The sequence below is a fragment of the Panthera onca genome, chromosome B2, assembly GCF_046562875.1.
Source record: "Panthera onca isolate mPanOnc1 chromosome B2, mPanOnc1 haplotype 2, whole genome shotgun sequence".
Taxonomy (NCBI): domain Eukaryota; kingdom Metazoa; phylum Chordata; class Mammalia; order Carnivora; family Felidae; genus Panthera; species Panthera onca.
Genome location: NC_138343.1, coordinates 148,251,143 through 148,274,981, shown reverse-complemented (window position 1 = coordinate 148,274,981; position 23,839 = coordinate 148,251,143). Strand labels below are relative to the sequence as shown.

Genomic DNA, 23,839 nt, shown 5'->3' with positions numbered 1-23,839 from the left:
TTTAAGTAATCTCTACAGCTCCCGTGGGGCTGTAACTCACAACCACGAGGTCAATAGTTGCCCGCTCAACCGACTGAGCCACCCAGGCGCCCCTGGGTATTTTTCTGTGTTTCGATTCTGTCCACCTGATTCCTGTGACAGTACTTTTCGGTATCGCAGAGGACGAATCTCCCATTGTTACTTTTTGAGATGTGGAGGTCACATGTCACTCCTAAATCGAGACTACCTGGACGGAACCTAGAGGCTAACAATTCGTCGAGCCATCTGCATCGGGTGGCAGGCAGTTAATATTAAAAGCTGCTCTGTCCTCGAATCACTTACCGTGAATACGTTTAAAGGAAATGCACACATATTCATCCCCTGGCTTTTGGTGGCGCCCAGGCTTTCCCTTTGAGGCTGGGTCTGCTGACTGGTTCGGTGTGGTTTTCGTGCGTCCTCCATAAGTGGATGTGTTGTCTGCGTCCTCGACTTCCCGTCGGTGATGGCGTCAGTGCCGGGGACGGCCAGCCCAAGTGCAGACGCCTTTCCGACTCGACGGTTCTCTCCCCTGCGCTGATTCGCTGGCTGTTTCTTAGGTGACTCACCTCCGTCACGTTTCTCCAAAGCGGTCAGCTTGATGGTTTTGTTTTTTCGGAAAGAACCCCCTTTAATAGTCCCATTTTACGAGGTTATGTCAAAGCTTCGCTGAATTCTAAAACCCGACTGTAACTGCGCTCGGCCTCAGTGGGGAACACACGCAGACGGCTGATGACCATCAACCTGATGGTGGATAGAGCCACGCGGCCGCCCACGAGGGGCCTGCCGTGGGCTCAGCCTGACCTGGGACCCCTCGGTGTATTTCGAAGAGGGTCATGGGCTCACCTGGTCCATGGGTTCAGTGGGGCTTCGGGGAGGTTCTGGGGCGCCCGTGGTGGGGAGGCAGCATGGAGGTAGGAAGCAAGCGTGGCCAGAAGAAGGTGGGCCAGTGGAAACCAGCACCTGCCCAGCTGTGGGGCTCTGGGAACACTCCTTCTGTCTCTGCCACTCTCGTCCTGTGCCCAACGTGGGGGATGCCACAATCGCCGTGAGCATTCAGCGTAAGGGGGCTATAGTGCCTGCACCCCGGAACCTGGGAGTGACCCCTGCCATCACCCTCTACTCCCGCAACACCTGACGTACCCCAAGCTCGTTCTCATATCCCGAACCCGCACATCTCTCAGGCCCCCACACTCGGCCGGGCCACCGTGACCTGGACCGGTGGCCTCCCTGTGTCCACTCTTGCCCCTCTCACACCAATTTTCAACTGGATAGTGATTTTAAAACACATCTAGGGATATCAGCCTCCCCTTCTAAACATCTGTGTCTCCCCCCCCCCCCGCCCCCCCGCCCCCGGCTCTTATGATAAAGGTGGAAACCGTCATCCGTCCTGCTCTGTCCTCAGCTCTCATCTCCCTGGCCTCTGGGTGCTTGTGGTGGTGGTGGCTGATGGGGGGGTGGACAGAGTGCTTCTCCACAGGGAGTCTGGTGCCCAAACTTCCCTCCGGCCCCCTGCTGGCCTAGCCTCACTCCTGGGGGGGGCGGGGATTCTCCTCCTCCAACACACTGGGTTCTCAGGCCTGGGGGTCTCCTTCCTCACGGACACTCACTCAGCTGTAGGCGGGGTTTTGTGGTTACCTGGTTACCATCTGTCTCCCCTGGGGGACGGTGGGCCCCATGGCGAAGGAACCCTGTCACTGAGCGAACGCTCTACAGAAAAGCTTCAAGTTTCGGGAGTATTCTCAACTGGTCCTGAGTCAACTGCTCTCCATCAACCTTAATCCTTGGTAACAAACTGTCACAGTTTCGGATCATACCAAATTGCGGCTTATTTGTCATTATATTAGACTTCTTTCTCCCCCGTTGAGCTCTGGCAGGGAAGGTGAGGCCGGCTTTGATCCGGGAGCAGGTATGTTAATGCTGCAGCTACAGGAAGCCCTCGGGATTGCCGCCCACCCCGCCCCGCTCCCGGCCTCCACGCCATTTATCTGCCCGGCCAGATTAAGGAGACCAACTTGAAAGGCGCAGGCGCTTGGTCATATTTACATCAGCTGTATCCATTCTAAGGGAAAAAAAAAAAAACTTTATGGGGGAAAGAAAAAGCCTTAGTGACTCAGGGGTTCGTTAGAATCCCCGGTTAGTACAAGGTTTGGGACTTCTTATTCGTATTTTCCAGGGGTCTGCAGGCTTTTTTGGTAAAGGGCCCAGGGTGGGGGTGGGGCGCGTCTACACTCCTCTTTATTGGGGGCTGCTCAGCCCATCGAGTCTCATTGCGGGGGGGCTTCGAGAACCACCCCCCCCTCGCCCGCTTTCCTCCCACACCCCTCCCACAGCGCGGCAGAGGAATCTTCCTCATGGGACCACTTGAGGGTCTAAGTCCCCCCTCCCCACAGGGCTTCCCAGGTACCTGACCGCCTCCGGCCCCCCTGCTGCCCCGCAGCCACTCCCCTCTGCTCTCCCAGCACTGGCACTCACCCGGGCCCTCCCCCACCCCCTGCTGCTTGCAGACCCCTCCAGGGCGGAAGCTTAGATTCCCACGTATCCCCTCAAAACGTGGTGGGAACAGAAACTCTGGGTGGAGGGGCACATGTCTGTCCCATGGCACTTTGCACGCGGGAGCTTGGGGATCTGTACCCCGTGGCCTGGTGCACAGAGGGCCGGCCACCCCGCCACGGTGATTGCTGTTGTGGCAAGAACACCCTCCCCTTGAAAGGGGACAAAAGCTTGAGATTCAAGTGTGGGAGTCAGTGTTCTCCAAAGTAGGGTGCTCTCCGTTACCCATTTGGGGGAGAAATCTTCTATTCACGTTTTTTAATTTTTTTCTAAAAATAAAAAAAAAAAAAAGGTGTGAAGTGTCGCTGATATTTAACCTACCGGCAGAGGCTGGGGGCCTGTCCTGTGTCATCAGTCACAGACAGGGCGCCGTGGGGGGGCCGAGATTCGTGGGGCCTGGAGCACACGCTTTCCAGAACAAAAGGGGTACTTGGGGGGTTCGTTAATGAAAAGACTCGCACTGTATGTGACATGCTGAGGCCGCCCGGTGGGACAGCCGTGCTGCCCTCACTCACCGCAGCTCTTTGGGACACGCTGTGGCTTTCACGGTTGGGTAAGCGAGCGTACAGATTATGCTTCTTCCACACCCCTCGGTGCCGGCCCCCCCCCCCCCCCGAAGGCAGCGTGAAACCACAGGAAATGGCAAAAAGAAAGCCTTTAGGGCCTAGGCTGAAACCTTGGTCAGTTTTATGAAGCCGGGGACTGGGCACGACAATCGAATCAGAGGCTAAGTCAGGAAAAAAATGACAAAAGCCCTGTTGAAAATGTAGATTCATATCCTAATCTCCCACGGGGGCAAAATCCCCCTGGGTGCACACCGTGCTTTGGGAGACTGGCGAGTGACCCCACAAAACCTTGGTGACTTAGCAAGACATTTAAAGGGAAGGATGGGGTGGGTGCACCTGGGTGGCCCAGTCGGTTGAGCGTCTGACTTCAGCTCCAGTCACGATCTTGAGATTCACGAGTTCGAGCCCCGCGTCCGGCTCTGTGCTGACAGCTCAGAGCCTGCAGCCTGCTCCACTTTCTGTGTCTCCCTCTCTCTCTCTGCCCCTCCCCGGCTCCCGCTCCGTCTCTGTCTCTCTCAAAAATAAATAAAAACATTAGAAAAAAAAATTTTTAAGTAAATTTAAAAAAGTAAACCAAAATATGTCAGGATTGTCAGAATGGCATACGGGCTGTGGTCACGGCGTCTCGTGCCACACAGAGGCTACTGGTCACGTCTACGAGGGGTACTTGGAAGATTTCAGTGACAGGTGAATCACACGCCTTTATTCTATGCAGAGAAGGTGACCTAAATTTGCCGGCGTTTTCTGTGTGACAAATGACTGGTAGATTGCAGAGGGTTAAAAAGAAAAGCCTAATCCACATCCTTCAAGGTAAAGACAGAATGATCAATTTGTGACTTATTTGTTTTAATTTTTTTTTTTTTAATGTTTATTTTTGAGAGAGACAGAGGTCAGAATGCGAGTGGGTTAGGGGCAGAGAGAGAGGGAGACACAGAATCCGCAGCAGGCTCTGGGCTCCCAGCTGTCAGCCCAGAGCCCGACACGGGGCTCGAACCCACGAGCCGCGAGATCATGACCTGAGCCGAAGTCGGACGCTCAACCGACTGAGCCACCCAGGCTTCCCCAATTTGTCATTATTAACTGTAGTCCACAGCGGACTTTAGGGTTCACCCTTGGTGTTACACATCCTACGGGCTTCGACACACGTGTCACGTCACGTATCCACGGTTTGAATATCAACGCTTTCCCTGCCCTAAAAATCCTCTGTGCTCTGTTCACCCCTCCCGCCCTCAGTGCCTGGCACACAGGGATCCTGTCACCATCTCCGCAGTTTAGCCTTTTCCAGAATGGCGTGTCGCCGGTGTCATGCAGGGCCACAGCCTTTTCAGATTGGTTTCTTTCCCTCAGTGATACCATTTAAGGCTCCTTCGTGTCTTTCCGTGGCTTGATAGTTCATTTCTTTTGAGCGCCGAATAATATGCTGTTGTGGGGCAGCGCCACGGTTTATGTATTCATTTGCTTACTTCCTAGTTTGGGCAATTAGAAATAAAGCTGCTATAAACATCTGTGTGCAGCTTTTCACGGGGACAGAAGCTACAGCCCCTTTGGGTAAATACCAAGGGGCCCAAAAGCCAAATCTTATGGTAAGAGCATGCGTAGTCGTGTAAGAAACCGCCCATCTGTCTTCCGCGTGGCCGCACGATTTTGCACGCCCACCAGCAGTGACAGTTCCCGCTGCACCACAGCCCTGCCGGCATTGGGTGTCAGTGTTGCAGATTTTGGCCATTTTGGCCTTTCTAACAGGTGGGCGGTGCTAATCAATTTGCATTTCCCTGAAGACATGACCTGATCATTTGTTCATGTGATTATCTGCCGTGGTTTGTTTTCTTGGGTCAGGTGCCTGCGAAGATCTTTGGCGCATTTTTTTATCTTTTTATTTTTTTAAGTTTATTTATTTATTTTTGAGAGAGTGGGGGGAGGAGAGACAGAGTGAGAGGGAGAGAGAGAGAATCCCAAGCAGGCTCCGATCTGTCAGCACAGAGCCCGAGGTGGGGCTCGAACTCACAAACCGTGAGATCGTGACCTGAGCTGAGATCAGACGCTCAACTGAGCCTCCCAGGTGCCCTTGGCCCATTTTTTAATTGTATTGTTTTCTTGTTAAGTTTTAAGAGTTCTGTGTGTCTTTTCAAGGCAAGTCCTCAGGTACATTTTTGCACACATTTCCTCCCTGTTTCTGTTTGTCTCTTCAGTCGGCTACTGTCTTTCATAGAGCAGAGGTTTGAATTTCACCGAAATCCAGCTTACCAACGTTTTTCATGGATTGTGCTGCCTTTAGCGTAGTATCTGAAAAACTTATCACCAACCGAGGTCACCTAGGTTTCTCCTGTGGGATCTCCTAGGGGTTTCGAGGCTTTCACTCTCCTTGTGGGTCCATGATCCATCCCGAGCTTGAGTCTGAGCTCTGTATCGAGATTCTTTTTGCTTTCACATGGATGTTCGATTGTTCTATTTCTTTTTTCTTTTTTTTAAGTTTATTCTTGAGAGAGAGAGAGAGAGAGCGCTCGAGTACAAGTGGGGGAGGGGCAGAGAGAGAGAGGGAAACAGAATCTGAAGCAGGCTCTAGGCTCTGTCAGCACAGAGCCTGATGCGGGGCTGGAACCCATGAACCGTGCGATCATGACCTGAGTCGCATTCAGACGCTTAACCAACTGAGCCCCCCGCCCCAGGGGCCCCTCGGTTGTTCCATTTCTTGAGAAGACTATCTTCTCTCTGTTGAATAGCCTTCACTCCTTCGTCAAAGATCAGTTGATGTGTTTGTGTACGTCTGTGTTTATTCTGTCCCATTGGTGTGTTTGTCTATTTGTTCACCAAGAACACACCATCATGATTTTTGTATCCTTACTAAATCTTCAAGTTGCATAGTTTCCACCCTCTGACTTTGTTCTTCTCTTGTGCTATTGTGATGGCTATTCGGGGTCTTTTGACTTTTCTTTCTTTCTTTTCTTAAATTTATTTATTTTGAGAGAGAGAGAGAGAGAGAGAGAGAGGCCGAGTGAGAGGGAGAAAGAGAATCCCAAGCAGGCTCCAAACTGTCAGCGCAGAGCCTGACGTGGGGCTTGAACTCAAGAACTGTGAGATCATGACCTGAGCTGCAGTCAAATCGGAAACTTAGCCAACTGAGCCCTGCAGGTGCCCTGCTCTGTACTGTGTTGTGTGTGGTTGTTCTAGATATTACAGTCTATACGTGACTTATCCCACACTCCTCATATCAAAGACTTAACATTTCAAGCGAAGCATCGAATGTTTCCTTCCGTTTAGGTCCTTTTATTCTTTCCACTTTTTAAAAAGATTGGATTTCCTCTACATACACTGAGCGCTGCATCAGGTAGTGTTAAAAGATTTGTTTCAACCATGAAGTCTGATTTAAGAAACTCATGAGAATTGTACTCTATTATTTCACCCCTACTTTCCCCCAATGCATCAGTCTGCTAGGGCCCCCATAACAAAATACTGCAGACGGGAGGGATTAAACCGCAGGAATTTCTTTCTCAGGGTACAAGAGGCTGCGAGTGCAACATCAAGGTGCCAGGAGGGCGGCTTCCCAGCGAGGCTCTCCTCCCTCCCTGCAGACGGCCGCCTTCTCCCTGCCTCCTCACATGGCCTTTCCTCTGTGCGAGCGCACATCCTCATAAGGACACCAGTCCTATTGGGTTAGGGCCCCACCCTTATGACCTCAGGTAACCTTAATTACTTTCCAAAAGATGCTGTCTCCAAATATGTCACATTGAGGGCCGGGACTTCGATATGTGAATTTGGGGGAACACAATTTGGTTCATAACACTCGCCCCCTTTTTCCCTTTCTGCAAACAATATCGAGCGCCTCGAGAACTCACGGGCCATCCTCGCGCAGGCAGGTGGATCTCTGCGTGGTTTCGTTTTCCCTGTGTGTGGCTGAAGTGAGCGCTGTTTGAATACTTAAATAATTCCTTTTGATTGAGTCTGATTGTCATCCTAGGAACAGGCATGTTGCACCTTTCTGATATAGACGCATTCTCGAAGTTAACGTCCCCTTCTCTTAGTCGGCTGGATCTCAATATAACCTTAGCACATTATCCTCACCGGCGTATCGGAGCCACTGGTGAAATTTGAATCGAGTTGTAAATGAGACAATAGCATTACAGCAATATTCAATTCCTAAATTTGGTCATTTTGCTAAGGTTATATGAAAGCACGACCTTTTTATTGGGAAGCATATGATGAACTATTTAGGGGTAAAGGGTCATTATGTCTGTAACTTTCTCTCAGATGATGAAGTAATAATAATAATATAATTATATCTACAATGTATGTATATGTAAGGTAGGTATCATATATATGCATGTATATGAAAACCCACATATAAAAGGAGAGAAAGAGAGACCCGAAACATGTATTTCATGTGACGCACAATGCGAAAAAAATGTTTACAACGGATACATCTGACTGAAGGACATATAGGAGCTCATTATACTATTCCTGTAACTTACGCATAAGTTTAAAACATTTTTCCAAATAAACAGTCAAAACATTTCAGAGTTAAAAAGACAACCCCTCCCCTCCCTGCAACTTGACCTGGGGGTATTATATAGTCCAAGATATTAAAAGTAGGATGAGGTCTATTTTTTTTCTTCAGTATATAGTGTTATCAGTAAAGACAGATTGAAAACAAAATCACACTACTAATTCCAACTGGCCAATAGTCGGTATGTGTCTCCAAGTACAGAAAGCAGCTTAACAGAATTTGGTGTTTCCATCGATTCCCCCGGAAGATTTGGTGATATTGTTTAAGGTGGCAGAAGCTGTGGGAAAAGTGTGCTCATCATGAACCATTGACGAGCTTGTTGTGAATCACAGATACGCAGTTTGAGATGGAGACTGGAGGTAAATAAACTTTGTGCCCCCAAAGATCGGAAGGCTATCAACTAGACCCAGGAGCAGACGAGGCAAGTCAGATGTCTCTCACATTACGGTGGGTGGTTGTGTAAAACACCTGAAAACCCGGACAAGCGCTTGGGAACGGACATGACCGATTTGGCGGACGACGTCAGCACAGCCAAAATTCCACAACGGGGTGAGAAAGTGAAAACCTGCAACAAACGGGAAGGTCGTAAGTGACCGAAGATCGCGACCAGAAGTGTTTGAGAACGTTAACCAACTCTGAGATACAAACGCTTCTAGAATAAAAGGAGGAAATAAAATACGTGAAGACCTTTGCTGCAGGTGTGACCTTTTACATGAGAATGGGACATAGTCGGGGACAGTGTAGCTGCCATGAATTGCTTGGAGCCCACGCTCAGCTTTATGATTTAAGAAGCATTACGTCAAACTTTCAAAAACCCTACTTAAGCATGTAGAACACGAGAACATGCAAAATCTTCACCGTAATTCCCAAACTGAGCCGAGGCCATCGGATGGCAGCTCGCCAGCAACTTGAGGCTTCCGTCCGAAGTGGCGAACGTCCAGCAGAGAACCGCGGAAGGCTGAGGAAGAAAAGACTCCTCCCCAGCACCCTCCTTGGTTCACGCGGGGATCCACCAGCTGGGTGCTGATGAAGGAGGAGGAGAAGAGGAGAGGAGGGGGCGTGAAGAGGGGAAGGGGAAGACGAGGAAGACAAGGAAGAGGAATTGGTGAATGAAAAGGAGGCGCGCAAGCAGAGAAGGGGTGCGTCCGGTAAGGCATTGCAACTCCAACTAAGTAAACAAACGTCTTCCAGGGAAACTTTCCCAACGTAGATTTAATCACTGATCGTCGCCAACGGCGACCTCTCTACCGATCAAGCCATCCAAAGATCAAACACTCCCACAAATGGGAGTGACCATCAGTGACAGTGGCTTATCACCCAATGAGATCCTCTAAAAAAAAAAAAAATTGTCGCTAGGATCGAGTCACTTTGGCATCCACACCGGGGGGTGGGGGGGGGGGGTGGCTGAGCTCAAACCCAGAACTGCACGTTAGGACGCCTAGACAGGCCTTTGCTTTCTCGCTCACCCCTCTCCCCCTTGCTGAGGGACAAGGGAACCCCCGTAAGTGACAATGTGCATTTCCAGGGCAGCTGAAACAAAACACGTTATTCTGAGGTTGAAGCAAACATGTGAAACGTAGAGTAAAAGAACAATTTGCAAGAATTTTTAGTGAAACATATGATGTCAAGGAAATGTTGCTCTTGAAGTGGGATGAGTCCCTGGTGCCGTGGGGGGTGAGCCTGCTTCCCGCTGACATCAGTGGGGCTTTTTGGAAGCTTCACCCAAAAGTTCCCTTACATATCGTTGTCCCGAGCTCCGTCACATTGCCATTGGAACTCACAAGGGGGCCGGAAAACACGGTTTCTTCAGCTGGGCGCCTAGCTCCCCCACAGCGCGGCTGGGGCCCTGTTAGTTAAGGAAGACACGGGTGACAGGCGTTGGGTCCTTAGCCAGCAGCGTTGGCCACCTCGGGAGAGCCCCTGCCACTTGCTGGGCCTGGCGGTGGCTTCGCGCTGGTCACTGGGAAATGGGCATCGAAAGCCTGCGACGGGTACCGAGCACTCAGTGACGCTGCTGCAGGTGGCCGGTGCGGAGGGGGCGGGGCTTTGCCAGAGTGACCTTGTTTATGTTTATTCTTGTTTCATTTGCTTTGCTCATGTGCTTTGCTCGGTTTGTTTCCCGTAGGCTCCTCGAGTCCCATTGTAAATAATCCCGCAGCAGGCCTGCCCTAGGCGAGCGACAGGTGCGGTGATGTTGTGAACTTAGGCGTCCCCACCATTTTTGTATTTGAAACATTCAGCTGTCTGTCCCTGTGTCACCATCGGGTGAATGAACCATAAAAGGCTTTAAAATCTCATCGGCCCCCTGGATTTTTCTGTCTTTTTTTAAGCCCCGAAAATCATTCTTCATTTCAGTCTCGGAGTGGGGCTTACCTTACCGAAGACTTCACCCTCGCTGCGTTTGATGTTCTCTTGCCACATTTCGTCTCACTTGTCACTAAAAGTGGATTTCTCCTTTGCATACTGAAATTCTATTTCTGAGACCTTCCAGTTCCGGAATTTGTCCAAAACTCTTGCTTTTTTATGGTAAGGACTTAGGAAACAAGAGAATCGGAAGTGTCGAATTGCTTTGTTACGTAATAGGCCAATGCGCCTTGAATTTCACACCATACGTGTCATGACGTTGACCTCCTTTTTGCTCCGAACTGGCCTTTGCTATAAAACATTAATGTATAAATAAGTAGGCTCCAGTATACTGAGGAATAAAAGTACAGGAAATTCTTTATGTTCGCATAAAGATCCTGTTGTGCTCTAAGTATGGGAGTGACGTATACTGTTTGGACGGTGTGGGCTGGGTGGAGCGATAGCCAGCATTGGGGCTGCGTTGTCCCTGTCTTGCTTGGTGTGTGTGGCCCCCTCCCCCCACCCCAGCCCCGCCCCGCCCCCAGCCGCCCTTCAGGGGTGTTTGGGGGTGTGGCCGAGTGCACGCTTCTGCACCCACATTCTATGTTGTTAACACAATTCAGCGGGGTACCTTTTAAAGGTCCCATTGGCTTTATTTGGCGATTCACGAATCGGGCAGCGTCCCATCGAGCAGACAGAGAGGAGCTCTGAGGAGCTGGACAAAACGGAAGGCTTACAGGCAGAAGAGAGTGGGGACAAGAAACTGATAGGAGTCAAAAAAGCACACTTTCCCTCAGGGACGGCAGATGTCTAGCAAGTACCTAATGGTAGTTAGTGCTGGTCAGGCACTTCCTCACGGGTGGGCTGAAGTCTCCGTTTCCCGGAAAGCGGAAACCCCACCGAAGTCTCAGTTTGGTGACGTGGGGCTTGGTGTAAGTGACTCCATTTTGAGCCTTTTTGTTTAAATAATGTCTGCATCCAATCTCATGCTTCCAGCGGTTGTACCATATTCCGTGGTGAGCGTTCCACCCCGTTTTTCTTACCTGCTCTCACTGGGTGGCTTACGTCCGCAGAGATGACACCAAGGGCAAGAGCAAGTGGCCCGGAGAAGCCAGCGCGGCAGCATCAGATGAAAGAGCGCCAGGCCGGGGACCCTGCACAGGGCAAGCCCGGTGCGTGCAGGCTGGGGTGACGTGTGGTCACGGGAAGTTGGAAGAAGGTCCTGGAGGCATGAAGGGGCCAGATCAGACCGCCAGCCTCGTGGCGAAGGGTCCCTGGGAGCTGAAAGGCAGAAACGGCCAATTACCCTTATCAGCCAGCGTGTATTAAACGTCCCTAGGTGCCAACATGTCACCCACCGCGCAGCTTGGCGGGGTGCCGTGGCCTCTGCTGGGCTGGTGAGACGCACAGGGTGTGAGTCAGTCATCACCCAGAGTGACAGGACAGAAGGCCCGGAGCTGCATTTCAACCCGGAAAGACCGAGTTCCGGATGCACACGCCCCCGCCCCCCTGCACAGTCAACGACAAGGCTGAGCGGAGGGCAGGGGGAGACGGGGGCCCGCCACACAGATTTTGCCTGGTTTTCCCCTGGAGATGATTCGAGAGAAAGAAATAGACAAACCCGAAGGAAGACTAGGGAGCGGCATCCCCAAAGCCTGCGAGCCAGCGAGGAGGAACCAGTACGTGCTCTGATAGACACACGATACTGACGTGTAACCGGGTGGCTGGCATCGTGCGTAAGGCACAGTGAGGCCAGTGCCGGTGCTGTCCAACCAGAGGGCCTGAATGGCGGGGGGCAGCTTGTAGGGGCGACAGGGGTCACCGAAACGTGGGTGTGGCAACAACCCCGCGCCCCATTTGCAATCTTGGCCTTACGTTCCAGGGGGGACCTGGCCCCCGTCGAGGCGCAGACGTGAGGCGAGTTTCCCAGTTTTTAAGTTGTGGCGGAAATCGGAAGGCCTCCGCGTGGCTGAAGGCATCACCGATCTGCGGCACCGAAGGGTGTGTGTAAAAGCCTGTCTCCTGTTCCCTCTCAGGACCTTCTTCCTCGGCTGGTGGAATCCAGGATAAAGTGGGATAAATCCAGGATAAAGCAGGACGTGGCAGAGAGGCCGGCCCGAGGCCAGGACCAGGTGAGCTGCTCCCGGACACCTTTGCTTGCCTCTCTCACCTCTTTCCGCCTCGGCCCCCCCGTCCAGTCGGGCTGTCCGTACCCGAGAGAAGGCCCAAGGCGCTGGGGGTTCAATGTGGAATCTAGAAGAACCTATAGTAGAGAAGAAAAAAATGAAAGGATTCAGAAAAATGCTTTTTCTTCTTGTTTTTTCGTTGTTTTTCTTTTTTTCCAGACAGATGCTTTCTTTATCCTGAGAATAGTGACAGAGCCCGGCTGAGTGTTGGGTAAAGGTGACCGTCCCACTCGTGTCTCCACCGACTGAGGCCAGACTTATCTTTACCAATCACAAAGCCAGATAGCTGGGCTTAGTTTCCTAAAGCATGTCAAGATTACATCAGTATAACCTGAGAAACAGTCAACCTTCTTAAGGTGCATGCGACTTCTTGAAATTCATGAAACGAAATGAACAAACTTTCCCCCAAGGACTGCCCATCATGGATTATGAGCTAGAATTGGACTCTGTTTAATACGTACAGGCTATGGGTTAAGGGGCTCGGCTGCAGAATGCTCCCAAACTCAGGAAGGGGTAAAGACACACACCTGTAATATGCACTCACACGTGCACGGACGCACGAACTTACACGGCTCACGGAGGTGCACCTGTTGTCTGTTGGATGAGGGACCCTGATGGGATGATGTTCTTGGCGGCCCATCCTGCCTCTAACATTCTGTGAATATATATGATCTAGAAATCCAGGGATGTGTTTATCACCACGACCCCGACAGCACAACCACACTGGAAACCCACACATGTGCTTACTTGGGCCTTTAATTTAGAAAACAAAACGTGTCCTATTGCTAATATAGTCTAGCTTTAAGTTGGATTGTTTTTTTAAAAACGTATTTATTTTTGAGCGGGGGAGGGGCAGAGAGAGAGGGAGACCCAGAATCCGAAGCAGACTCCGGGCTCCGAGCTGTCGGCACAGAGCCCGACGCGGGGCTCGAACTCACGGACCGCGAGATCATGACCTGAGCCGAAGTCGGCTGCTTAACCGACTGAGCCACCCAGGCGCCCCTATAGTTGATTCCTGAAGCAAAGAATACAGTGGCAAGTTGTTGCCATATGTTTGGGGCTGTCCAAGAAGACCGGTTTGTTTTCCTGAGCCAGACTCGGCTGTACCAGGGTTCCCCAAATGTGCTGAGTCATCGCGGTCACGGGGGCTCTTGGTAAAAACGTGCAGTTCTAGGTCTTTCCCCGAAGACTCAGATTTAGTTGGTCTGTGTTGGGACCCAGGAATCTGTGCTGTTATCAAGCTCCTCGGGTAATTCCTGTGAGTGCGGTGATTAGGCAAGTCTGGGACACCCTGAACGGAGTAACCTGCTGTCTCTACTGGTACCCGATTCTGTCTGGACGTGAAGTTCAAGGACGGGTCATGATCGTAGGCGTCTCCGTTGGAGCACTGACTGAGGGTGTGCTTTGCTTTACGTGTAATAATTTCTGCACCAAGGACCGCTGGGGCTTGAAAATGCTCTGCTGTGCATCCTTCTGGGGCCCCTCATATTCCTACGTGTTCTTATTTCTTGTTTTTCCATCTGTTTGAAATTTTCACAGACCTAATAGTCTTTCATTTGGGATTCAGTTGGATGTAACTTTCTAGCTACTTGTATGGGTTTTTTTTTCTCCTCGTTTTCTTAGAGGGGTGCAGTTTATGTGACTACGTTTGGATTTTTAAAATATTATCTCAGATATTATACCTGATAACACCCTTAATTGTGCTTCAGTTAATATCATCCACTTTTTTTTGTTTTTTAAGTTTATTTATTCTGAGAGAGACAGAGAGTGAGCAGGGGCGGGGCCGAGAGACAGGGAGAGAGAAGGAATCCCAAGCGGGTCACGGGGCGCCTGGGGGGCTCAGTCGGTTGAGCGTCCGACTTCAGCTCAGGTCACCATCTCGCGGTTCGTGGGTTCGCGCCCCGCGTCGGGCTCTGCGCTGACGGCTCGGAGCCTGGAGCCTGCTGCGGATTCTGTGTCTCCCTCTCTCTCCGCCCCTCCCCTGCTCACGTCGTCTCTGTCTGTCTTTCAAAAAATAATAAATACACATTAAAAAAAAAAAAAGATGTCACAAAGGCCAATTGGCAAGAAAGAAGCCGTCAGAGTGCAGATCTAAACAGTAAACCGGAGTAACCCCTGCTCCATGAGATCCTCGGGGACCACAGGAAGTAGCCCTGGGGGAGGGGATCCTTACCCTTGAGGATTGTATAATAATTCCGTCGCGGCTGGAAATTGCGAAAGCATCTTACTGGCACAAACTGAAAACCAGCGTTGCTCTCCCAGACACGCATACGCCAGCAGAATGGAGCTAACCCTCACGAGGCACCCAGGGAACCCGGGAGCGGGCCGCTTGGTGAGCGGTGTGCCCCCCCGCCGGGCACAGCGTAGGTGCAAGGCCAAAACGTGCGGGGCTGCGTAACTGGTGGACGAGGCAAACGCGAAACCAAATGTTACGAAAGCGCGCTGGAACAACGGCAAAAGAGAGACAGAGGAGAGGAGTTGTTAAAACCTCTCCATCATCTGCCCCGCGTTCCAACCCCGAGGGCTTTCCCGGGCCCCTCGGTAACAGAGGCCAGCTAGTGTCTCCTGGGACAGGGAACAGGCATGGGGGTGGCAGAAGAGGCCACGTTCTTGGAGTCAGAGCCTCTTTCAAAGCGAAGGCTCCCTTCTCTTCTGCAGAACCCCACGCGCTGAGCATGCCTCACCCCAGGCCACCACGGGGATGTTTCCCATGAAGCGGTTTAACAGACGCCCCGCCCGCCCGACTGGAAGAATCCTGCACATTTCTTGCAGCAAAGGAGTGAGTTTCTGGTTGTTTGCAGGGAAGAGCGTCTCCCTTTTAGGGGCCAATTCAGCTCCGGCCATTAGCATTTGAATCGGTCCACCAGGCTGTTTTGATTGAAGAGAGAAACACAGCCTTTGTTGCTGTGATTTAGGGGCGTAAGTAATTTTCCAACCCCCTTTAATCAGTTCACACAGTTGGGGAAATGGTAATATATAGGAAGGGTGTGGTCTGGCCTCGGAAATGCAGATGGGGCTCCTGTCCGGAAGGTTCCCCGTGGCAGCTCCTGGCCCTGCCTGCGGCCGCTCCCTGAGCTCTGAGGACCCCCCCCCCCCCTCCAGGGGCCGCCTGTCCTTCTCATCAAAAATTGGCTGAATGTCTTCAACACGTTCTCTTTGTTTGGATTAAACCGACTCAGGTAATCACAGAAACCCAAGGGGCCCGGACGGACACACGAGGCCGTCGCCTCGTCTTCCTGGGCTGACCCGTGCTTCCGGCACACGGATATGGGCCAACCCGGGGGTCCCGTCCGAAACGTGACGGGAAGCTGGGCTCCCTGGGTTCACCGGGCCACTTTACAACCTGTCACTGACTCGCTTAGCAGACGTGCTTCTGTGGCTGAGAAAACCCGCCAAACTTTAGGTTTAAAGAGAGGGGAGACGGCGTCTTGCAAGATCCCGTTGGCCTCGTTTTCCTGCCGCACCTTTGCTCATCTCGTGCGTGTAGACACGTGGCGGTTTAGGCTGCGTAGCAAGGCAGCGCCTGGGGACGACCTAGCTGGGAAAAGCAAGGTCTTCGCGAAGCTGCTGCCCGTGCTGCCGGGCTCAGAGCCGAGTTTCACGTGGCGTGTTGGTATCTCCGTGGACACTCGGGCAGAGGCCTGGGCCGAGCCGGGTGCACTTCTCAGCGCTCCGAGGCTTTAGCTCCGTGGCCCGACGGAGAGGGACGGGTTGGCTGAGTATCCCCCTGCCGCGCCCCCGCCGCCCCCAGCGTTGACCAAACACCCCCCGAGGACCCCCAAGCCCCGAGGCCCCACGCAGGGGGGTGCACCGGGACCCCAGACGGCCGTCGGGGGGCGGGCCTTGGGCTCCAGCCGGGAAGGAGCTGCAGTGGTAGCCGCGGAGGCGACGGGAGGAGGCGACGGGAAGATGCTTCACCCCGCTCGGCCCGAGACCAGAGTCAACGACGACACGTTTGCCCCAAAACGTGCCTTCAGAGGGCACCCGCGCCCACCCGAACACACTCTGCCCGCTACCTTGGCTACCGTATTTGCGAGCCACCTTTCCCTCCGCGGACGAATTCCCTCTCTGAGACTGGGTTCCAGTCTCCCTTTACCTCTTCCCTCCTGTCAGCTAATCCATCACCTCCTCCAGGAGGCATTCCCGGACTCCTCTACCTCTCTCACTAGCTCCTGCCTCAGCTGGGGCTGAACTTGTCCCTCGGCGAGTTACGTTCTTCGGCTGTCGGAGCTCTCAGTGCCTCCGAGGCGGGTACCGCGGCTCCTAATCACCGCGTGTCCTCCCGTCGCCGGGCCGGGGTCCTTTTCCAAGAAAAGCAAAGAGTCAAGCAGCTGTTCCCCGGGAGCTGATGAAAGGCCATGTTTGTTTCTTCGTTGGCGTTTGCTGTGTCGTGTGCACAGGGACAAATGGCAGGAGGGGCTTTCAGGCACCTGTCTCATCCCAGCGGGAGAGGCACCCGTCCTGCTCCTGCGCCCGCTGGTGCCCCCAGCCCTGCCCGGAGCCCCCGGGGCCTTGCTGTGGGGCTCACCCTGTGCCCTGCTTCACCTGGCCTCACCAGGAGGAGCACCGGGAAGGAAGGAGTCCCCTGGGGCCGGGCGGTGGTCGCTGTGAGGTCTGGAACTTGACCTGGACAGCGCCCAGGGCTGGTGGAGGCCTGAGGGGAAGTCCCCACGAGACACAGTCTCCCCACCTCCGTCTCCAAGGTCACAGGGCGCAGGATGCAGGCCGTGGAGGGGAGGGGGCAGCACAGTGACAAACGTTCATGTCCCATTAGCACTGAGAGAGAGGCAGCAGCTCGGGGCGGGGGCGGGGGGGGGGGGGCGACGACTGCATTCTAGGCTCGGGGCCAGCTTCCCCGAGGACCACCGTCCCTTCATCCCCCCCGAGCGATGAGGGGTTCTCGTCACATATCTCAGCTCAGCGGCTGCGAGGGTCTCAGCTGAGCGGAGACTGACGCCCTCCATCCAGGAGCCACCCCCTCGGGCCATGGACACTTCTTTGGTCCCACACTTCCCGGCTCGAGACCCACTTTATTTTTAATTCTCCAAGTGAGCGAAAGGAAAATGCAGTTTCAGGGGCTACACCAGGGGGCCGGCGGCACCACTCGTCCATCCACGGTCGCCTCCCGCGTGGCACGTCGAATGCTTCCCTCACCGCGGCCGACCGTTGTTTCTTCCAAGATGCCTGTGAGCCTCAGGCTCCCAGCAAGAAAAGCTGTTGAAGGCGCTCTAACAACAGCTCTGTGTGTTCAAGGAGTGCTGATCTTGACAGCTCTGCTTCTGTTTGCTTTTCTCTGCTTGGTGCTACCGCGAGCAGACTCCTGGAGAGGGGCAGCTGGTTTGCAGATGTGGACGCGGAGGGCAGAGCCGGAGACCTGGTCAGTGTCGTCTGGTCTGAGGTCGCACAGCGAGGCTCTGTCTTCGGGCTGGGGGGATGTGGGCCAGAGGCCAGCACGGCAGGGGCGGCCGGGGGTGAGCAGAAATCTCCAGTGAAAGCTCTGATCAATGCCGGAGGGCTGCCTGTAAGCGGGGGCTGCCGTTTAGAACTAAGGGTGAAGAGGCACATGCCCTGCCCTCCTCCCAAACTGCACTTCCATCCCGGGGCCTCACGTGGGGACCAGAGGACAGAGGGGTTGGTGACGGTGGTTACAGAGATAAAAGTAGAATCTTGAGTCTGACTCAAAGACAAAACACGATGTAAACAGCACTTGCCTGTCCGTGTTCTGGCTTCCCTGTCCCTTCCCTGCATCGCCAGGGCACTGCCCAGCAAGGCTGGCACGCAGGGGGGTGGCCGGACAAGACGAGCCCGGGGCTTCCAGGGGACGTAATGCTATTTCTTAGCCATAAGGAACTATCTCCTACAATATCGAAGGGTATGTGAGGAAAGATTTTCAGATCGGAGTAAATAAACCCACACTTTAATGATCCTTCTGGTCCAGCTTTGCCAAGTTCTGTTTTAAAAGTTGACACTCACACCCTAAATGTCATGTTTGCTTCCTAAAGCGGGACTGTGTGTTCCCAAGTGGACACAGGCAGCGTGGAGCGCGGCCCGGGCCCAGGGGGTGGAGGACGGGGGGAGCGTGTGCCCACCTAGGCAGCGGCCCGCAGCACAGCCTCCCCTCACTTTCCTGAAATGCGACAGTCCAGCTGCTAAAACAGAAGGTCCCAATCGGAAGACGAGAGGGTACCAACCAGCCCGGTGTGGCATGTGAGTAGTCTGGAAAAAAAAAAAAAATGCCAGAGAGAAGAAATAGTGCAAAAAACCCCAAAGGGCAGTTTTTGAGAGTTTAGCGGTGAAGGGGTAACAGCGACCGAATACGAAGGATGCCAGGTTTAGGGAGCAGGCTCCCACCTTAGATCTCTGCCTGAGGCCACTTTCTCCGGGAAGCCTTCCGGGACGCCCCCCAGGAAAAGGTGGGTACCCCGCATTTCCCTCCACTCCCACCACAGACCCGCTCTTTGCCTGTCTGCCTGCCCCTCCCCCACGGTCCCCCCTGTTGGAAACCCAGCGAGGGGACCCGGCCTACCGCCTTCCCTGCATGCCTCCTGCTTCCGGTTCAGTCGCTGGCAAACAGCAGGAGCTCGGTTAATTTTTCTTGAATGAATGAATGAATGAATGAATGAACGGGCTCCCTCTGGTTCAGTTTTCCACCTACGTCTATGGCGCCCCTTCTCGCTCCGAGGCACGATGGCACCCCAGGCGTCGCAGGGCATACCTGACTCGACTCCCGGCCACCCCATCTACCCACGAGGCCTTTGTCAGGCCCAGCCTCGGTTTCCTCATTTTGCGCGGTGCGTATGGAGATAGCCACGCGAGGGTCTTGCGCGGACTCAGTTGAGTGACGTCTGTCAGGCGCCTTTCGTACCCCCGGGACGTGCTACCAGCTCTTTGAACGCTGAGTTCTTTGTACAACCCGGGTCCCGTGTGTGTAGGCGATGTAGGTGGCGGTCGTCGACAGTGCCTCGTGCGGGCGGGAGCAGGCGCCCCTGGCCAGGCATCTCCCATCCCTCCCAGCGACCAGGTCCACCAGCGAAGCAGCGAGGGCCCCTGCCTCCTTCCTGGGAGGCACCCAGGTGTGGCCGGGCCTCTGACTGTGTTCAGCTGCGTTGGGGGGACAGCTGTTTTCAGCCGTAGTCCGTCTCGAGGTGGCGTGGAAGGCCTAAGGCGCCTGGATCGCTCTCTTACAACCCGGGTACCCCGTCAGCATCCGCTTTTCGTTTCGGAGTCCTTTCCAGCGTGACTGAAATGAACAGAATTACTATTTGCATCAAGGCAACTTGTACTTTCGAGCGTAACCGTCATACTGTCACCACAAAGATGAAGCTTAGCCCAGAGGCCGGTGACGCCTGAGGAATCCGGTGCACGCTCCGTGCAGGTCGGGAGCTGGTAAGGAGCCGGAATTTGCTCTTAACCCAACGAACTCTGCTCTCCGGCCTCCAAAAAATGTCACAGGTGGCGTTCCTCTGGGCACTCGGGTGTAGACCCCGAACTGAAGACGAGACAGGATCATCAGGTACCAGCTGTCCTCTGATCTCTGTTTCCCGGGTAGCCCTCAAATTCTACTCGATTATAGATGTTCTATGGATATTAGTTTCAAGCCAACACATACAGCCCACGTGTGCGCCTCCCAAGTCATTTGTTTGTTTGGCTTTTCACGCGACTGCAGCGGAGATCTTTCTTTCCTGCACGCACACGTAGGCATACGCGCACACAAACCCTCCTTAATACTGATTTATTTTCATTTCTCTGATAACTGGTTTTGGTGAAGCTTACTTTGTCTTGTTGGCAGCGGACATGGTTTTATCTAGCCGAGATCTGTGGCTCTCAAAACGTCTTCCGAAGCAGAATTGTGGAGTATAAAATGTGAATCCGAAATTTACATGCCTTATTTTCAGAATCTTGAAAACATTTCCGTGAGTTCCCCAGTGCTCAAAATTTCCAGCCTGAGATATAACTGCCTTACGGATTCGCATATCAGAAAAAGAGGTCGGGGTGCCTGGGTGGCTGACTCGGTTGAACGTCCGACTTCGGCTCTGGTCACGATCTCACAGTCTGTGAGTTCGAGCCCCGCGTCCGGCTCTGTGCTGATGGCTCGGAGCCTGGAGCCTGTTTCCGATTCTCTGTCTCCCTCTCTCTCTGCCCCTCCCCCATTCATGCTCTGTCTCTCTTTGTCTCAAAAATAAATAAACGTTGAAAAAAATTAAAAATAAGTAAATAAATGTTAAAAAACTTAAAACAAAAAGAAAAAGAGGGATAGATATTGTAAGTATGAATGGATACACAATAAAAAATTTACAAGTGAGTCTTCAGAGAGCTACTGAATGGGGAAATCTGTTGGCAAACGTCTAGTAGATTGAGGTGTTTAACGTCAGATTCATAAGCTTGGGGGGTGGAAAGCACTTAAAATATATTTTATATGATTATGTACGTGTGATTTTTCTTGGAGAAAGGATTCACAGGGTGCTGTCTTTAAAAATTAGATTTTAAAAGAGGTCCGTGATCCAAAAATGTTTAATGCTATGAAGTTCAATGAAGTGGAAAAAATCTTACATTTGCAGAAAATACTGTACATTGGTGTTAATACCGTTTTAAGAGTTTATGTGCAGAAAAAATTTAAATATAGTCTTCAAGTCTCTCTCTCTCTCCCTCTGTCTCTTCCTTTAGGATTAACCTTCCAGAACACACCAGGGATGAGCCTGCTCCTTCTAGGATGGCCACAGTACCTCTGACTTTGGAACAAGCAATTCAGACTCACCACGTTGTGGTTCGCTCGTGTCTCTTCTCTGCCTGGGGGTTAGACGATGCAGTTCCCGGGCGAGCAAAGGAGGATTCGAGTGGGAGGGAAAGCAGGGGACGCTGGAGGATGGGAGGTTGCGGTCAGAGCGGGATGCCCAGCGCCATCTCTGAGTCTGAGCAGCTCTGGGCAAAGCCCAGAGGTAATAGAGCAAGCACGTGCCCTCTGTGGAGTAGGGGCAAAGGTCATGGAAATTTCGAGGCTGAGAATTAGATGGGTCAGCAGCCTGAAGAGAGGGAGATTCCCAGGATAACAGCAGGGGTTGGCGGGGGGTGGTAAATTGTTTTCTAACTCCTTGGTGAATAAGAAAAATGGCCAAGAATTAGGGTCCTGAGAGGCGGTGGGTGCACTTGGCCGTGGCACTTGGCCTTTGGAGTTTATATGTAGTTTTCCCCTTTTCTTCGTTGCAGGAGGCCAGGACAGCAAGGTGATATTGGACCAACTACGTGGACCAAGAATGAGACCATAGCATCACCTTGATGAAAAGGACGAAGAAATGTTGAAACTCCCAAAGAAGCAATTAAATGGCAGATTTCTTTTTCTTTAGTTCAAAGTTATGATAAGCAACAATAACATTATCCACTAAATAGCATATTTGTTATAAACATAACATTTTCCACACAGAAGCCTGGAACCATGAATGAGAAGACGTAGAAAAAGGAGAAGAATAAAACTCATGGAGGGATGAGATCATGGAAATTAACAGATGGAGAAAATACCTAAGTATGATTTATATGGTTAAGTAAGTTTCAGGAAAAAATTTTAAATTATGACTAAGCACTAGGAGACTCTAAAATGAATCAAGATGTTTGAGGGGCGCCTAGGTGGCTCAGTCGGTGAAGCATCCGACGTAGTAGGCTCAGGTCATGATCTCGTGGTCTGTAAGTTCGGGCCCCACGTCAGGCTCTGTGCTGACAACTCAGAGCCTGGAGCCTGCTTGGGACTCTGTGTCTCCCTCTATCTCTGCCCTCCCACCCCCCCACCCCCCACCCCCGCTTACACTCTGTCTCTCTGTCTCTCTCTCTCAAAAATAAATAAGCATTTAAAAAAAAAGATGTTTGAAAAAGAATGAAATAGAGCTTTTAGAGTGGAAACATAATAAATAAAAAATACTCAATGGGGGGCTAAAGAATAGATTAGACATACCTGAAGATAACATGAGTGAACTACATAGATCAAAATTATCCAAATAATAATATTTGGAATTATCCAAAATATAGCACAGAAAAACAAAGTGACAGAATATATAATAACAGAGAGGTTAAAGGAAACACAGGCTCTAGTGAGAAAACCCACCATACGTTTAATGCTGGCTTAGTAGAAATACCTGAAAGAATGGGGAAGAAGAAATACCTGAAGGAAAAAATTTAAACATTCCAGAATCGATGAAAGAAAGTAATCCTTCGATCTAGGGATTCCCAAGGAATCACAAGAGCAATACGTAAAAAGAACAGCAAATGTAAAATGAAGTTCTGTAAAGAAGCCAGAGAGAAAAGACCGATCATTACAAAGGAATAACAATTAAAAAGACAGATGACATCTCAGTAGCAACAGTGGGTAAATTATTTCAGTGAGAAGAAATGGAAAACTTAAATAGTCCTAGAGTTATTGAATGCATCGAATACATAATTTCAAAAGTTTCTCACAAGGAAAATAAGAAAACTCCAGGCCCAAATGGTTTCACTGGTGAATTCTCTAAATACTTAAGAAATAATGTCATTATCCATCTATGAACTCTCTAGAAAATGGGGAGAGAAGGCACATCCCCCAACCTTTTTGTGAACCCAGCATAAACTAGAAGAAAACAGAAGCTGATCGCATTCAAGAATGTAGTTGCAAAAGTCCTAAACAAAATACTAACAGAGCCCAGTAACATAGAGTTCAATTCAGTAACTTCTTCTCTAATAAAAATAATAGCAAATTATGAATAAGAAGAAAATCACTTAATCTGTTAGTGTATTTAAAAGTATCTTTGTGGGCGCCTGGGTGGCGCAGTCAGTTAAGCGTCCGACTTCAGCCAGGTCACGATCTCGCGGTCCGTGAGTTCGAGCCCCGCGTCGGGCTCTGGGCTGATGGCTCGGAGCCTGGAGCCTGTTTCCGATTCTGTGTCTCCCTCTCTCTCTGCCCCTCCCCCGTTCATGCTCTGTCTCTCTCTGTCCCAAAAATAAATAAAAAACGTTGAAAAAAAAAAATTAAAAAAAAAAAAAAAAGTATCTTTGTAAAAAAATGTACTTGATGGTGAAATGTTGACACCGTTCCTTTCGAAGTTGGGAACAACAGAAGGATGCCTGTGCATCTCATTTCTATTCAAGATTGTTCTGGAAGTTTCACTAGTATTATAAACAAGAAAAAGAAAGAAAAGCTGTAATGTTTGTAAAAAATTAAAAAAAAACCAGATTTTTAAAAATAGAAAAGTCCTGAAGAACATAGAAAAGCAAGAATGCATCCTACTTTTATGGAAAATGAAAGTAATTACCTAGGATTCAATTTGGAAAAATGGACATAAGCCCTTTGTGAAGAAAAAAATGATCAAACATCATTGAGAGACATTGAAAAAAGACCTGAATAAAAGGAAGTGTGATGGTCTTGAATAGAAGTACTGTGCAATTTAAATGGTGTGAGTTCCCCTCAATCTAATCTTTAGATCTAATGCAAGTTCAATAATGTTTCATGGAAGTTGACGAGCTAATTCTGAAGTTCATGGGAAGGAGGTGCCAGCTGGGACAGGAGGGACACACCGGAAACAGAAAGTAGTAAGGGGCGGGGCTTGTCCTACACATCAGGTCCCGATTTAAAGCTCTGTAGCAATTTAGGGGCGCCTGGGGGGCTCAGTCGATTAAGCGTCCAACTCTTGACTTCTGCTCAGGTCATGATCTCACAG

General features: G+C 51.3%; 1 long non-coding RNA gene across 2 annotated transcripts; it reads left to right on the top strand.

Moving 5' to 3' along the window:
• The first annotated feature begins 1,671 nt into the window (after window positions 1–1,671).
• LOC132667835 (uncharacterized) lies at window positions 1,672–21,939 on the top strand. 2 transcript variants are annotated; one of them, XR_009605395.3, is made up of 3 exons: window positions 1,672–1,924; window positions 20,829–20,928; window positions 21,369–21,939. It is a non-coding gene; the product is annotated as an uncharacterized LOC132667835 (long non-coding RNA). The 2 variants fall into 2 exon arrangements; XR_009605396.3 differs by lacking the exon at window positions 1,672–1,924 and adding an exon at window positions 14,819–14,943.
• The last annotated feature ends 1,900 nt before the right edge of the window (window positions 21,940–23,839 follow it).